Genomic DNA, 16,834 nt, shown 5'->3' with positions numbered 1-16,834 from the left:
TTTCAAAATTTCTTCAGAGAGAAATAAACGATCTCCCCTTATTTCTTTTTAAATTCAAGCTCAAACAACAAACGGACGAATCCACAAAATATCTGAAACCATTCTTTCTCTCTCTTTAAATACTTAACGTTTCAAATATTTGAAATGCAACAAACGTGCATTTGGATTCTCTTCGTAAATATGACAAAAAACCGGAGGTTTTCCAGTGGAACAGAGGGAGAAAAGAGGAGCGGATCCACGACGACGAACATCGCTTCGGATAAATCCAGCGACGTGTCCAATTGGCGTGCACCTGTGTACACCTAAGGGAGAGAGAAGGCTTGCGCAGGTGGTGGCGAAGAGTCGATCGTCATTACGCCTGGTTCACAATGGGGTACGCCTAGGTAGCGAGAGACGACACCGCTGCGAAATAATAGAGGCCACCCGCAATGCAGAATTTTGGCGAGTATGGTAAGTATCGTGTAATTTTGTAACGGTAATTGCCGGCGGTTTAGCTCGCCGCAATTGAAATAACCCTTATTTCGCTGGTTGTGCGCAATCCACCGGCGAAAACGTCAGAGGAGGACGAATACCACGCGGTTACGCCCTTCAACGTTCCCCCTCCCTTGTCTCTCCCTCGAGCTATTCCACCCTCTCCTTTCTCTACGTCGAGGAACCAACATTTAACATTTTAAAACATATTTACGGACAGAGAACAATTGTAGTATACACTGTGCTTTGCACGTCCAGCGAGAACGATTTGAAAACGCAAGCGAATTGTTTTATAATGAAAAAATTTAGATTCCATTTTAACTCCGTAACTTCTGTTCAAATGTATAGCGTTCATAAGCAAATGTTCAAGGAAATTTGTTAACACTTTGTTGGAAAAATTGATCAAGAATACGATTCTCTTAATGTATTGTTTAAACGAAAGATTTTTTTACAAGTCTGTATACACCATTAAATTCGTCGTTAAAAAACACTTCAATTTCATCAATGTACATAGAAACAGTATCTTCAATAATTTCCGAAATATTTAACAAAATATGTTTCGAAACCCCAACTTTGTGGGTAGCTTTCACCCCTTCAACATCGACCGCTGCCGAAAAAAAGAAAAAAAAAAAAAAAATGCGGGTCAAGTACGATTTTTTTGATTGAACGAATCTAATGCAAAACGCGCGATCCCAACTTTTGACATTTCTCGAAACAGGCAACGCAGACTTTCTTCGCACTTTCATTCGAGATTCAATTTTAGAGTTTTACACTTTGTTTCGTCGCTTTGTATCTTTTATGCACGCTGTTCACGTATTTGTTAGCGAAAAATACGGTTATTTATTATTTATGGAATTGCGCGAGGAGATTATACGGAAATCATTTCGCTGGGGCAAATTCAAATAAGTTTAAAAATACACGAAATATTCAAGGTACCGCACTCGTTATTTAACTTAGCATTTAATAGAATTAAGTTGTTGTTTAAAGGACGAGAGCAACTTGTACGAAATTGATATCTGTGTAAATACTCGGCGGTCGAACAATGACAACTCGTTATACCTTAAATTATCGATTAACAAACACAATGTTGCGTTAACAAAATTTATTCCGCTCAATTTGACTTTCCGAGTCGAACGAAAATTTTCTTCCGCATACAGTTCCGTTTCTGTTAGTAATAAATTATTAACCGAACCGACGTTAATTTATTTTTATCAACTTTCTGTCCCGTAATTATAGAAGCTCCTAGTTAAGGTCCGCCTAACATGTTAATTTTATGCTTCAGAACAGTGGGTGATATATTAGCGATATTCTTCTCGTACGAATTTCGAATTTCTGCTTTACACAGAAACTATGGTTTTGTACTGCCTTGGAATTTAACTATATCTGACTGACGGACTATACCGCAAAATAAAAGAAACGACATACCGACCGTTAGAAATTAAAATTTTAAGCTTGTCAAAGAATAAAAGTACTATAATTTCATTCGTGTAAATCCTCGAGAGCTTTCTGCCGCGTGAATGGCGAACGATTTAGCATTTCCTTTCGCTTCTCGTCTGCCGGCAAAATACGATCGGCAGATATTTACCGGAAAGATCAGAAAGCTACAAGTAAGCTGGCTGCTTGTGTAGCGGCGTTAAACGCAAAATCGCGGGCGAATATCAATGAAAACGGGCATTCGTAAGTTTCGAATACAAACTGATCGTCGCATAAATCTCTCGCGGAAGCCCGCAGCCACCATTTTCATGAAGATCTTCCGTCTGTGCATGTACAATTTCCATGGCCATTAATATTTATAAATCTGAAACGGGGAAAGAACTTGGAAGAGCATCGAGATGAAACGAGCGGCTCCTTTTGAAATCGATCATCTCCTTTCGAATGGTGAAGAAACCATTGCAATTCAACACACAAGGAACAATCGACTAACATATAATATTCAATGAATTCTCGATCACGTATAAAAATATTTGTTTGGCATTGTTGTGAGAAATCTTATGGATTCGATGGACTAACAGTCAACAATTATAAATATATAAGATTCTCAGTAGAAAAAGCATAGGGTCATTTCAAGAAGTGATATAAAAAAAAATTCAAATTCCATCTATCGTAAATATTTTTCTTCAGAAAATACGCTCTCGTTATTTTAAACGAGAGATCGAGAAAGTTAAGGAACTTTTACGCTAGGTTCTATTTGAAACATGAATGAAAGAAGTGTTTTTCGAAAGGTGTTCTTACATTGTCCAACGAGAACAGACAAATAAATTTTCTTAAACATAAAAATTTCAGATGGAATATGAAAACATAAATTTTTATATTGTCGAAGGACAGATAACTTGCGTTTATCGCACATATTAAAAAAAAAAGTCCGCAATATTTGTAGCGACTATTCAATGAACAGTACTCGAATGTAGAAATGAAGTTTTAATTAAACTCGTCTCCACGGGACTTTCATAATAATTCGAAAATTCGAAATATCTGTTCCACGAAAACACTATTTCAAAGTGTTCCTAACTGTAACACTTCTTTCTATAAAAATTTCATTAAAATATATATATATATAAGCGTGAGAAGAATTTTCTTAAAAAATGAAAATTTCGATCCCCGCTTTAAACCGTAGTTCAAACTAGCACTGTAGCAAGATGAACGTGCGAAGTAACAAAACGAAGGCAATAAAATCTGTACGTTCCACCCATGCATATTATATTTCTTTTGCAAACAACAATTCGCAAAACCTCGACTCGCAATCGAATGATCGTCACAAAGGGACCAGCTGAACGCGTTAATCGCGCGTGTCCGGCTCGCGTGCATCCGGTTTCGCCCGCGCCTTCGCCGCCACGTTTCGGTCGGAATTCACCGAACACGAAGGAATAATTAAATAACACCGGCGGCAGGAGGGTACCCCGGTGAACTTTTTCAATGGTTCGTTAAATTCTTGATAATCCAGCCAGATGCAACCGAAGTTACGGTTAAATCAATCGAGCCGCCGAACCATCGCGCGGCGTTTCGCTTCCCTTTCATCCCCCTACTCGTTCCACTCCCGGTATTTTATTTTTTCTTCCTCTTCGTTTTGTTTCCCCCCGTGCGTTTTAAATTCATTTCGACCGGCCTTTTGATTTATTTAAACGGAAAACATCGGACCGACCTGGCCAGCGTCGCCGGACGCTGCGTCAATTATCGGCTTGATTGGATCTGGCAACTGCCTCGTTCGGCCGCGCGCGAAAGGACGCGAGCTGCACGCGCCATCGGCTTTGCGATATCGCGCGTAACACTTCGATTATGCCCGATCTGGGTCACAGACGATCCTCGATAAGGATCAAGGGCGGGGGAGACGGATCGGCGAATTATTCGTACGCTTTGCAAACCAGCCTCGCGTACGATCTGATTCAACAGGGTGATACGCCCGATGCGTATCGTTTTATCATTCCGGCGGCGGATTAACCTCTCGGATTCAGTTTTCAGGAGTTAAACGACTCGTTTGGATGATTTAGTTTTAGATTTGCTGCGAGTGCGAGAGAGAGCACAGTGGAATGTTTATTTCGCACGTTTGCGCGAAATAGAATTTTTTACCTCCTGGTTTGCGTGAGCTATTGATCAAGAAGAATTTTAAAGCACCAATTGGGATGGAATTTTATTTTCTGTCAAATCGATGATTTTCGGGAGCCAGTAAGTTTTGTTAAGAAGAAAATCACACGACTGTAGCGTCATTGATCAATGATTGACTAACTGAAAATTACGCGACGTCCTCATCGATCACTAAGCGTTGAAAATCACATGACGTTGCACCAGCGTCATCGATCAGTAAGCGTTGAAAATTACATGACACTGCAGCCGCGTCACCGATCACTGAAAATTTCACGACGTTACAAGTAGCGTTACCGATCATCAAATGTTGAAAATCACACGATGACGTTTAACAATATTGAAAATCGCATGCCCTTTTTATCCAAATTGACATTTTCATGGACAGGATTGACATTTTCAAAGGCACAGACGCTCAAATAGAAATTCACTTCATCGATTAAAAATTATAAAGACTATCGTATTTTTGATATTTTACATATTTTCGCCTGTCACGTCCACTCTATACACTTTCAAATTTTCCACGAACGTGTAAAAATCTGTAGCCCATTAATATGCCAAAAATAAAGGCCAATTTTATTAAAGATGCATACATGTATTGTTTAGTTAGGTGATACTATGTTTAGTTTAGTTACATATGCATATATGCAATATTGAGCACGAAAGGAAATATGTGTTTTATTTTTCAGAGATTATTTTCAGTTTAAATGGCCTATTATTAAAATTCTTCTCTCTCCTTTGTGGAATACACCTTTATTCTCGATATCCCATTTATTATTGAATTCCGTTATTTATTATTGAATTCTTCTCTATATTACTGAATTATTGATGATGTGATAAAGCCACACACACAAGAGGGGATGTAATTTTGTACGAGCAATGATGAGCGTGTTAATCGGGTTATTTTTATATATCAGAAATTTCTTTCAAAGAGGAGATTGGAAATTTATAACAAGAATCAATTCGTTTCTCCGTTGAAATTTGTACACGAATTTGAACATGAAACACATCGAGGCGCGTCAAAAGAATTGCGAACCATTTTAAACGAATTTTAAAATATTGATACGATTACTCGTCCTTTCCTAAGAACGTGAGATCCGAGAAACAAGCGTAGAAGTGCAATATCTGAGTGCAGTTGCTTTTAATTGCTCCTTTGTGACTACTTCCTTGTGAAACTTTTTACAATCCAAGCGTTTTTTTTCAGACGCAATCAATTTTAAGGTTCTTGAATAAAACACGCACTCATTAAAAGTTTTGTTCTTGACACAAAAAAAATACTTCTTTCGTTAGTGGTCCTGTAAAGTGGAACCATATGAAGGGTGCAGTGTTTTTGAATAATTCGAGACTGATCTATCAAAAACTTTTGGCCCTCTTAAGTGTGAGAAAGAATCATAAAAATTCTATACGTAATTATCTAATGAAAAGGAGAAGTTTAACTCTCAGCGACTTTAAGTAGAACAAACCTCGAGCCGTGTTGGTTCAGACACATCCTATATGTGCAGTCTGTAAATTCAATCAATTGTGTTATGCAAAATCCAGTTAATATCTATTTTCTTTCTATAATATAGGATTTTAAAATATATTTCGTGCACTTTGGAGCGATATAAAGCAATTTTTGAATTTTTATTAAGTTGAATTTCGTATGAAGAACTCTTTTCTGAGACCAATAGTTATCTTAACTCTTGTGTTTCGTATTTTTTATGTTCTATCAATCCTTTATACACAATATACGTCAAATGGCACAGATTTTACTTCAATGATATTTCGTATTTTATTGTATATTATTATATTTATTGTATATTTTATTTATTATATATTATTATATTTAGTGTATATTATTATATTTTATTTATTGCATATTTTATTGTATATACGTTGTATTTATTTCTTACGTCCGAATGCTATGCTAGAACCATCAAACGTCGGGAAAGAATTAAAAGGACGCAGAGCAAATCTATCTCAATTTTTGTCACGTAAATGAATAACAATCACCGGACATTTCTACTGCAACAATACATCCAATACACTTTAAAACCACTCCACTTCTGCATGAAATATTTTCGATCAACAGTGGCAGTCGGTCAGAGCAATCGCACAAAATCACCGATCGAAGTCGCGATTATCATCGTGAAAATAGTAAAAAGAAATTTCAACGATTCAGATTGATTCAACGTGTACAGTCAGTCGCAGAAGTCTGCAAATACTTGTTATATTTGTCAAATTTCAAATATTGAGACAGAAAAAGAATACGTTTAATGGAAAATTTTTTTAGTTAAAATTAGTTTTTTAGAACATTGGCAGTACAATTGGCAATTACGAAGAAAGGTTTAAAACACAGGTGCCGCACGAGAATCAGTAACAATTACGTTAGAAATTTCTTTATCAACTTTAAAGATAACAATACTTACAACTGTTCTTCTTAAACTCATAATCCCATTTCTTTTCTAACTCTACTTCGAGGCACAGGATTTTAAAGCGAAGAATGCAAAATTGCTTCCCCTGATTGTAAAGTGTGAACAGTTTCACTTTAATTGCTTGAAATAGGAAACTGCACGATTTGAAAGTGATACGAATAATCGAATAATGACGAACCATCCAGATCCAAGCACTAAAAAATTGAAACATATTTCCACGTTTCAAAAGAGTTAAATATCCTTCTACGCAGACTCCGAATAAACCAATCACTTTTCTCATCACCCCCCCCCCAGCCCTCGTTTTTCTACAAACTTTACTACAAAGTTCTCCTCACATTAGGGACATATCGGTTATTTTAACCGAGATCGATCTTTTATCCGTTCGTCAGACCAGCCGGTCTGGTCCTCTCTCTGGTTCTCATTTATATCGACGGTAATTGGTCAAGGCGGAATCGTTAAATCCGTCTAGCAGACGGGATCAGGCAACGCGTAAAAGCGTCCTCGAATATACCTGCGGCGGCAGTACGCGGTTTGATTTACGCGCCACAAAAGACGGGTATCACGTTTTCGATAGGCGGATTTCCCGATAATGGCAGGCGGATCTACATGATCCTGGCACCACGTGGGAATACGAATCCGGACATTATCGTGGCGGGCCGTTGCTCCTCAGTAACCCGGAATGGATGTGCGTTCCGTTGCACGGGCCGCGCCTACGTGATCGGTATTCATCGGACCGGCACATCGGCGCACACATCCCCTTCTTCTCCCTAATGACATACACACGCAGACACGCGCGCGCTGCAATCGTCTTAAATTGATCATATTTTGTGAAATTAATTATATTGTACTTGGTACGGGTAAGAAGATTGACCTACTGTTATTATTACTATTATCAGTATGTTCCATCTGATTATTTCTGGACAAGTTTGCGTTTTTGAAAGCTTCCTTTGTTTATTAAATATTGTAGTAAAAATTATTACCATTATTCGACTATTAAATTAACTATTTTGCTATTATTTAGCTATTGCAATGTTACTAGTATTAATATGCTGTTGCAATGTACAGATTTCTTTCGTTTATTGAATATTGTAGCACTAGAATTATTGTTAAACAAATTTGACTAATTATTATTATTATTATATTATTAGACTATTATTGAAGGTTGTATTTTTGAAAACACCTATACTAAAGTAGAATTTAGTGGAATTCAAAAGACAAATACATCACTGAAATCTTTTAGTTTAAAATTGAGGTCACTGTAAGTGTTACGAAATTTTATAGAATGAAATATACAGTGATAATTGATTGTTGTTGTGTAAGGTGTTCATCTTATAATTTCATCATTTGTTGCAATATTGTTGGAGATTTTTCTCCACAAAACTTTGTATTGTTTTTCACGTACTTCTTAATATTATAGTCACATAGTTATCAGCCATACATCTTTTATTTAAAGTTAAACATACAATATGAAACCATTTATAGAGGATATATATATATACAATATAGAAATTCAGTACTGAATTTAGTTCACATATCGACAATGACGTATTTGGATATCATTAAAATCACATTTAAACGTTTCGTAAATTCCAATTATTAATCGCTGTTACAAATTGTCAACGTCCAAACAAAGCAACGACAATGTAATTCAACTAAGAATCCACCTATGAGTTGAATTTCAATTAAAATAGCTCGAACCAGCGCGCAAAAATAGAAAAAAATATATGTTCACGACCGAAATTTCGGACCAGTTCAAAACGTGGCCATTAATTCTCACGGCGACCATTACCGTTTCAATCCGCTGGTTGAAAACTTGCGCAGTAACGGCGGCCAACAACGAGGAAACGTATTTATTGGATTCGAGCGAGCGACGAGCAGCTTCGACTTCACCACCGGAAAGGAGTTCGTCAGATACTGCTAGGTGCTGTTTGCTCGGATCTACGCTAGGGCTTCCTAAGAGCTCGGAAGTTTAATTACACGGAGACGAGACAGTCCCTATGGAAACTTAAACGCGCCATCGCTCCTCAACGCTATCCGCCGTAACTGACCACTTTAACTTGGTTAAAGGTTTTGCCTTCTATTAAACGTCGAGATATGCGCCTTAATCGTTATCGGAGTTTGCCCGTTCGGATAATATTGAAATACTTGCCATTTCAATTTATTGGTCATTAACCATATCATTGGCCGTATCTGTGTGACGAGCCATATTTGTTCTTTCAATTCATTTTGGATTCGATCCTCATCTGGGGATCAACGTTGCATTAAAGCAACATTTCATTCGTTATTTGCTTGACGCTTTCTCGTGGTAATACTTTTATTTTAAAAGATTCGAAGTGTTTGCAACATGATATGATTTTCCATAGGTGAGTTCATAAAGTTATAAATTTGTTAAGTTAATGTGATGTCTGATGGTCTAAGATTCTAGATTTAAAAAGTGAGATGTTGTCGTGGCTTGTGTTTTCATAAAAATTGTTGTTATTCGTTAGTTTTATCTTCTGAATCCTCTAAATTAATTATTGACAATCATTAATTACGTTATAATAATTATCGTTTCACAATGTGACAAATCTGACAGTGAGTTAAAATTTAGTATTGAATCTTTTTTTTCAATTAATTTGTATTATTCAATTTTTTTAAGATCGTGGAAATTTGTTTAATATTTTCTTCGTCGCTGATTTTTGCAGAAAGAGTGTATTTAAAAAATAAAATTAATCAATTTATCGTGCCATCCATTTGTGAACTTTTATATATGCATATAAAACTTACATATTTAAAATCTGCCAACATAATAAGCATCAGGTGCTGATGCTTGTGATCTTCCTATTTTCTTTGTCTGTAATATTTTATCGTTAACACAGACTTTTTAAAGATAACGAACAAAAAAATTCACACAAACGGGAAACACTTTTTTTTCTTTGTTAAATAACAACTCACCCTGTGAAAGAAAAACGTTATCATTGCAACCAAATTCGAAGTACCGAAGGGCCCATAAGCCTTAACCGTAAGTCTATTCCATCGTCCTGCAAATCTACAGAGCAGCAAGCTCTGTAGAAAATAAAATCCAGTGGAACGTACCAACCGCCGAATAATAAAGTGCGTAGTCGATACACGTACGAACGAAACGGTAATAAAGGAACGTAATAACTCGCTTGCCGTCCTGGGAACGTATCGCGAGGTACCTCCTCTCCTACTATCTATTAACCTTTCTTTCCTTTCCGGTTTATTTGGTATTCGTTGTTCGTTCTGCATGTTACATTATACTTATACTTTTATACGTCTCACGGGCAGGATCACATCGTGGCGCACACGCTCCACTTACGATCGAGAACTCAGGAGGCAAGCGTGCCACGATTTTACGGTAACGTGACTCATTTCCTTTTTTTCTCCCACCTTCCTTTATACGCTGATATTTTTCCACAGTTGAAATTTTCATTCGAGCGTGATTCCACAGCGCGAAGGACGAAAGCATTGAAATTCCACGTTTTCGTCGACGATCCACATTTGGTCTGTGACCAAAGAAGAGAATAGCGTAGAAGAGCATAAGTAGCCGTGGAAGCAAGTGACCAAATTTCTTAGCCACTTCACAAGTGACAAGATCAACTCTAGAACAACTGTGGAAGGATTTCTCGAGTCTGTGAGTAATATAAATAATGGAGAATACTCGTCTCAAATATTTCAACTTGAAAGAAGAATGATTGTTGTATTATTCGATAAATACTGATATCGCAAGAAAGTTTGTTCCATAAGTAACGAACATCTTACTGCTATTGGAATTTTTATATATTATAGGATTACAAAATGACCAATTTATGATTTTTCACAGAAATTTTACATATTTACAACAGTGTAAGAGTTTCTAGAGAACCGTATGAATTTTTAGTGGAACATACGTTAAATTTCTGATTTGGTGGATTTTCCAGTCTCGACTTTTAACGTTCCGCGTTTTTTAATAAAACACGACGTAACAAAAAATACTAGATCTCATATTCCTTAATATGGAAAATCGAAAGAACACGTGAAACCGGAACAAAATGAAAAAACGAGAGAGTGCAGCGAAAAAGCGAAAATTGGGAAAACTAGAAATTTACCAAATGAATACATAGAGGCCTGTGTTTTTCTTTTTATTGTACAATAAGCTTTTTCCTATTCCTTATTCCCATTAATTTGTCTGCTATTCTAATGATAAGAATAGAAAATGTTCAATTGCTAATAAGTAATTTTTTTATTTAAACCAAAAATCGTATTATTTACTTAAAACGTACATATTAACTATCTACTAGATATATCAACTACTTAATAGTTCTATAAAATATCGAGAGTATGATACTTGTTACAACTTGTTATAATTATATTCATAAAAATATAAAATTTTACGAACATCCGTAATCTAATAGTGACGCAGAGCTTTCGACGATTCTAAATACACGATTCAATAAACGTATTTATTCACTGGTACTTATTAATTCACTTTAATTATAAATAATTCCTCTCAGTACCTCAATAATTCACTAAGAATCTGCCGGTGAATGAAATCTAAAATCCTTGTTGTTATTTCCACGAATCGGGTATCTCGAAATGGAATTTAATCTTATTTCCTTGAAACAGCACGCGACAGAACTTCTAGCAGAGCCAATAAAGTCCGAAGAAAATATTCAAGAGTCATTAAACTGTCAGGTCAGTCGCCATTTACGTTGCGTTCAATCTTTCATTCTCTTTTGCAGAAGCTAACCTGCTAAAGATATTGCCGAAGTTTATTAAAAGTAGGTAGTATCGGCAATAATATTGGACAAAATTATTTTATAAAGGAAAATTACAACTACAGTTGAATCAATACCGATGAATAGAGAAATTGTCGATATTTTAAACTGTCATAACTTCGTAAAAGGGAATCATCAAGGCAACGATCTCATTTGAAATATGTGATCTAATTTTGAAATGTAAAGCATCTATTTTGATAATACTGAGTTTCCTTCAAAGATGGTGAAATAGGGGTACCTTTATCTCGAAGATTATCAAAATTTAAACATTATATATAACATAAAAAAATTTGTTTCGTGACTAAATCCACCATGAGTTTCTCCTTTTTAAGCGATCTTCTTTCGTTATTTTATTGAACTTTGATCATTTTTCATCGCTATTGACTCATTTGTCCTTTTCGTTGCAATTATTAACATTCGAACTACCGATATGATCGAAAAAAAAATGACCGATTCGTAACTCTTCATTTTTGTACATTTACAATAGTGTATCTGAGTAATGTTTCGTAAAATATATTAATACTCGCTTATGTTCTTTGTCGTATCAAAAACTTCCCCCTGTTTCTTGCACTTGAGAATTTCTCAAACAAAGTGGAGCTACAGTTTAATCGTCGATAGTGTCGCTCTAATGTCAAATATAGACATTTCAAAGGTATCTTTTAATTATATTTTCAAAAATTTACAAAGCTACATTTAAAAAAAAAATCACCATAATTAACCGTATTTATTATATTTCTCTCAGACAGTATCAACAAAATCCCAGCGAATTAGTCGGACGACTCGATAAGAGGTCTCCACGAACGGTGGAGAAAGAGCGAGGGGACAAGGTAGAATCGACGGTGAATGAAAGCGATCCGAGCAATTCGAGAGAGAGAAATAGGCCCGGTGCCTCGTGCCGCGTGAAAAGAGCGAGGCTAGTTGCATGCAGGCCAGACAGATGAATACTGGCGCACTAATGAGCCGTTAATGGTAAATAAATGGACCAGTAAGCGCGCCTGCATTGCGCCAACCCGTGGGACGTGACGTCAGCCCTACGTCACCATTGATTAATGAGCGAGCTTTGTTCCTGCCGGGTCAATTACATACAATTCAGCTTCCAATTTCACCCAGTTTCGTGTCACTCCTGAATCTTCGATTCTCCTGATTCGTCCTGTGAACGCTGCCGTGACTTTGACACCGCCAACCCCCTCCAGGTGGCAAGAATGCTGGAAACTACGCATCACCTCGAGAAACTTTCAAGTTTTGACTTTCGATCGGCTTGGTAAACTTTGGAGGGAACGAGAAGCAGGATAGAAAGAAGGAGAATGGGTGTTTGATTTTTTATAAAGTGGATTTCTGTGCGAAATAATATATATATAATATTTATTATTAATGGAATTTGCGTAATAAATATATTCATATACATTTAATACACATTATACAAGTTATTTATGAACGTAGCTGAGGAAATATAGTTCAATTTTTTTCAGATTTGTAAAAACCTCCTACATTGAATATGTAATATGTATTATTATTATTATTAAGAGTGTTATTTTAATAAATATTATATTCTTTTAAATGTTGAGTGAATGCATAGAAATTGTGTTTAATTCAAAAATTTTACAATACATTACTTTTACAAAATCACTATAATATAACATACAATTGTTCAAGAGATAGAATACGATAATTGCAACATATTATTTAATTTATTTTGTTATTTTGCTCAATAAAAAATCATTAAATTGTGAAAAAAAAGTGAATATGAAAAAGGAATTCTCTCAGAAGCCCTTTCGAAATCACTGCTATGCTTTTTAACGTAACAGCAGAATCATCCCTCTGCACAATCAGATCCTCTGTACTTTTATTGTACTATTCGCTGACGTAGCGAATGACACACGCACGTTCACAAAATAGGGACATGGACTCGAAGATTAACCAACAAACGAGGAAGGAAAGGTTCCTTGAAAAAGTTTCCGAACTCGATCCTTTGCATAGCTTGACACGCGATAAATAAAACGAAAGTTCTGGAAACGCGATGACAACAAAGGAATCGACCGGGATCGTTGCAAATTTATCGAGTGACTTTGAGATTCCTCCGAAAAGTTTCTGCCGGCAGCGCTGACATTTTCCAAGAATCTAGCTCTCGACGAGCTTCCAACCAACTTCTTCCAGTGGAAAAAGCACTGTTGGACGAAAAGAAAAAAAAAAAAAAAAAGAAACAGAGTCGCGTGTGTATCGATTGCGGGCTTCTGAACGAGCTTGTGGCTGGTTCGAGAAAAATGAGTTTCTCGGAATTGGCGCACGTTGCGTTGTCCACGGCGGGAAAGGAAGATGCAACCGGAAACGACGCAGGAGGAAGTCCGCACTGTCCGCTGTGCTAGACGAGATGGCGAGCCGATATTTCACTTCGGTGCAATCGTTACGAGTAGGAATGGGCTCGAGCACCTCGCAAGTAGGTTTGAACTTTTTTAAATCCACTTTTTATATGCGACAACGTTTCGTCAGAGATTTTTATTCACTTAGAAATATATTTCTAAGTAATTTTCTATATTATTTCTATATTTCTAAGTATTTCTATATTTCTAAATTGCGTACCAGGCGAATTGAGCATCTTTCCTGGTGAATTTTACAGCTGATTATTGTTCTTCCGTTCTTTTGAATTGAAATAATTTTTCTCAATGACTCAATGAGATTTTGATGCTTTAAGGTTTAAAATGATACGAATTCACGCTTAGGTATTTAATAATAGCATGGATAATGAAAACAACTAACTCACGTACAAGTTTATTATACACGTTTGTTTCATACACTCACAATGCTCAGTATGTATGATACATCATATTGGTTAATGAAATAAAATTTCTGCATACGATAATCTGTAATCGTATTAATATATGCATTATTGTAACATTATGTTGTCAATTTAATAATAATTTGAACAAAATCACATACAGATCAACACACTTTATTTCACAAACCAAGCGAGTGCTAATTTATTAATTAAAGAAATGAATATGATATATCGTATTATCAGTTACAGTTAAAGAAATAAAATCCCTGCATACGAATCCTAACGAATAATCATCGTCGTTGATATTCGCCTCAAATTGAGAGTTAAATGGACTATTTGCAACAGATTTTTCACGAGAATTGAAAACCGTGGCAAACACGCTCCATCCTCCAGAAAATGAGAAAGAGGCGTGGGTCCTATTTACCGGGGATAGAAATGAAAAAACGACGTATTAAGAGGAGAGCTTGCGGAACAAATGACGGGAGCTTCCGTGCTTGCTGTATAAGAATCGACAAGGAACGTGTGCCGCTTACCCGCGGCCTGATTTATATCTGCTCGTAAGAATTTCGACGCGAACGTATCCCTGTCATATCGATTCCTTGTCGTACTTATTCTATTCTACACGGAATTAATTAACCAACAGGATCTCGAACGACATCGATAAAATAACCTGAGCGATCCTGCCTGTATTCTTCTGGCGAATCCAGTTCGGTGAATCGAATTAACAGAATCTGTCAAGTATCTTTGAAACACGTAATCATTTTTACATCGAATCGTAAAATCGTTGAAAATTTACGTCAAATCTTCGTTAGAATACGAAGGAAAATAGATACGTCACTGGATGTAAATATTAGAAAATTTACTTCTTGTATAATAATTATGTTATTACAATTAGTTGGAGAGAAAATTATTTCGTTAGTTGATTTTATTCTTTCCAGTCATGAAAGCGTACGCAGTATCGAACGTGGAAGAATGAAAGAGTCAACCAGATGTGACTTATCATCCAGTAACTTTTCAAAAATTATTATAAACAGACTACACAAGTAATATCATTGAAGTTTCATAATCTTCTGAATTCTCAGATCTTCTGGGCATCCTCTCTCCTCAATATTTTATTATATATCATTGTAGGACTAGAGAGAAATAATTGTCATATGAAAATCATTTGCTTGTAACTTTGAATTTAATGCAAATTGCAGTAGATTGAAACAAGTCGATGTAATAAACCTGTTATATAAGGAAAGAGTATTTCAATGCTTGACGATGATCAAAGTTCCACAATTTACAGCGCGGTGCAAAATTTATTACGATTTGAATACGTTTGTGTATCAGTTGACGGGGGTGATGGGACCGTCATAAATTATTTATGCTATGAATATAGAATTCGTCAAAAGTTTCATCTAGTTTCTAGTGTCTTATCCTCTAGCAACTTGTAATTAGTTGGCCGATCCGCTTCAACGACCATCACGACATGAATATGTATTTACTTATTAAGGACTCTTTCGTGTCGACTATATTTTCAGCTCTCGAATAATTCGATTTGCATGGGGAGGGGGGGGGAAGTCTCGATTACATTTTGCAAAAATATCGCAGTTTGTTTGCTTTGTGAGATACTACGCGAAACCGCGTATAATGAATGAATAAATAAAGTTCATTTGTATGAATAACACAGGGAAAATAACGTAACGCTTTTAAGTGTGGTAAAATGTACATGAGAAACAAAGAAGAAGGGGTGTGTCGTTATTAGTTTTTCAAAGTTAATCTCCATTTTTGTCATGCAACGACTGTACTTAAAATAGTGTACTACTTCTACGTGATTACTGTGAATATGCATTATTTTGATAGATCTTAGTAATATCGGAAAAATTATGTGCACGGTGTTTTTTTTTTTTTTTGTTAAAAGTTATTTTGGGACACACTATCACATCAAATTCGATGAAATTAAGACAAAATTAGTTCACTTTATCATCCTGTGCATATTTATCACGGCACTCTTCACTTTATCACGGCGATTCCAACACCCATCCGATTAATAAATGAATATTAAAACATACCATATGTGAAGAATTATAATCAATTATCAATAAAGCTATGTTGTTAATTCTGCAAGCTTCTGAAAGCTTTTGTGTAATATTTTAAAAAGAATAGAGCTGAAGCTTATCATTAAGTTATAGATTTTTTATACGTATTAATGGGAAATTTGCAAATTCGAAAATACATAGAATGCAAAATACATAATATTTACTTTGCTTTAAAAGTTTTACTTCAAAAAGTGAACCTGAAATATAGTACTTATTGTAAATAAACCATTTCATTTTAAAAGTTACATAAATACACCTACGAACTTCTCATAATCCCGACAGATTTAGTAACTCTGATGTTAAAATATCCAAATAAAATCCTGCAAGAACTTCACTCTTAAAGAACCATTACCGTTTCTCATCGAAATTTCAGCAGTTAGTAACTCTGAGCCGTGTTAAATCAAAAAGATATATCTGCAACTTTTGCTTAAATCAAAGTTCTTAATGCAAAGTGGTACAAAAATAGTTTATATATGTATATATATATATATATATATTATAAAAAAAATCTTAACTGCAATAAAACTGATCAGTTCATATTTCGGATGTACAGAGATGGCTCCAGAGAAGTGGATGAAAAATTATGGATACTTTAAACAGTCAAAAATATTTTTTACCATTTGTTACATGGTGTGAAAACATCTTTGAAAAAAACTAACGCAGGATTAGAATAGAGACTTTCAAATGATATTTATCACGAAATTTCGTTGATTCTATCTTTCCAACACGTGATATCGTTTAAATTTATAGTAATCATCAACG

General features: G+C 35.5%; 1 protein-coding gene across 1 annotated transcript in view; it reads left to right on the top strand.

The window, feature by feature from the left end:
• The window catches only part of LOC122527605 (protein O-mannosyl-transferase TMTC1-like), a 348,996-nt gene extending 339,883 nt beyond the window's left edge, over window positions 1-9,113 (top strand). Inside the window, exon 16 of the transcript XR_006306375.1 lies at window positions 9,100-9,113. The gene's annotated coding sequence lies outside the window, so the exon portion shown is untranslated. The remainder of the gene's footprint in view (window positions 1-9,099) is intronic.
• The last annotated feature ends 7,721 nt before the right edge of the window (window positions 9,114-16,834 follow it).

The sequence above is a fragment of the Frieseomelitta varia genome, unplaced genomic scaffold (genome assembly GCF_011392965.1).
Source record: "Frieseomelitta varia isolate USP_RPSP 00005682 unplaced genomic scaffold, Fvar_1.2 scaffold_228, whole genome shotgun sequence".
Taxonomy (NCBI): domain Eukaryota; kingdom Metazoa; phylum Arthropoda; class Insecta; order Hymenoptera; family Apidae; genus Frieseomelitta; species Frieseomelitta varia.
This window is presented reverse-complemented; position numbering and strand designations above follow the sequence as displayed.